The sequence below is a fragment of the Schistocerca cancellata genome, chromosome 5, assembly GCF_023864275.1.
Source record: "Schistocerca cancellata isolate TAMUIC-IGC-003103 chromosome 5, iqSchCanc2.1, whole genome shotgun sequence".
Taxonomy (NCBI): domain Eukaryota; kingdom Metazoa; phylum Arthropoda; class Insecta; order Orthoptera; family Acrididae; genus Schistocerca; species Schistocerca cancellata.
In genome coordinates, this window is record NC_064630.1 from 393,456,542 (window position 1) to 393,458,045 (window position 1,504).

General features: G+C 43.6%; 1 non-coding gene across 1 annotated transcript; it reads left to right on the top strand.

The window, feature by feature from the left end:
• The first annotated feature begins 373 nt into the window (after positions 1-373).
• Trnay-gua (transfer RNA tyrosine (anticodon GUA)) lies at positions 374-447 on the top strand. The gene has a single exon. It is a non-coding gene; the product is annotated as a tRNA-Tyr (tRNA).
• The last annotated feature ends 1,057 nt before the right edge of the window (positions 448-1,504 follow it).

Here is a 1,504-nt window from a genome sequence, read left to right on the forward strand (position 1 = left end):
TGTTAATGATTGCTTTTTTCCTTGTCTATGTTTCATAGTGTATGATAGTGAATGACTCTTGACTCAAGATTGTAATGGATCTTTATTTGCGAAACCATTACCACCCTCCACCCAATTTTTCGATACCGTAGATCAGGGGTCTCCAAACTACGGCCCACGGGACGAAACCGACCCGCGAGGTCCGGCAAACCGGCCCGCGTTAGCTGGCCGGACATCCCTGGTATCAGACCCGCCAAATATTTGAGGTGGTGCCTATACTGCCAACACGTTATCCATGTGAAGAGGCGTAAGCAGATGCTACCATTCTGCGAGATTCCTGCAGAAGGTATACGAATTGCGTTGATATACAGAGCACATGTGAGCCAAAGTCAAGGCCCCCGTGGCGCAATCGGCTAGCGCGTTCGGCTGTAAACCGAAAGGTTGGTGGTCCGAGCCCACCCGGGGGCGAAATCGTTTTAACCGTCACCGAGGTGAAGACATACGTCAACTTTGTTAGAGATACACAGCTAGTGTGACAATTTGGTTGTGTCTGAGTGATGCCACAGAGCCTTCTACACATTCAGCCAAGTGACACTGTAGGTAAAAACAGACGTTCTACTGTTTTCCTATTTATTCGTCAAGTGTGACACTGCAGTAGAGCGACGCCCACTACAAAAGACGTATTATTTACATTCAATTTCAGCGTATACGCCGCGACTGCCATATGACAGGGCCTGTCTCTCGATGTCGATTTGTATTTGGTGTCTCTTAAGTGTCAGTCTGCAGTAGGCCGCTGTTGGCCGAGCGACGTATCTGTTTCGAGGCCTATCGTGACCAATGCACTAAAGCGGAAGGTCATGGTCAAACTTGTGTCTATCCACAATAAACAGACAGACCATTCTCCGTGCGATAGTGAAAATAAAAATAAAAACGGTTAACAGACTAGTTTGGCGAAAACATTTTAAGTAAAAAAAGTATTTTGCATTTTATTCTACCCACGAGTCTGCTGCAAGTCCTTCAAATGGATGCCACTTCGGCGACTAGCCTTAGCAATCAATCATTATGGAAGATGCTTCTTAAGCAAGGTTTCACTTTCTTTACGTATTTCGATTTTCAGATTTTCCTTGTCTCTTCGAATTCAAACTTTGAATTGTCCCACACCTATTAGTACAGCGCATAAAATACTAAAAAACTCTGGAGAGACTCGCAACATAGACACAATCACGCAACAGAACTATCAAATATATGCTCTGGCTCTGCTACTCGCTACAAGACAACATAACTGAACTTATTGTTGCGCTGCTTGAAATAACAATGCGTTGACATACTCTACCTCTGTCACGTGTTGTAGTAGTAGTGTTGCTAACAATGATTTTGAGATTTCGTTAACTCTGCAGGACGCTTTCGTGAAGAATGTGACATACTTTTTGTCGTTGAAATTCGCCAGAATAAAATATGCCAGAAATTCGGTCAGATACGTCCACCAATCAAAATTATGTAATTAAATAAAAATCGTAGTTGGTTT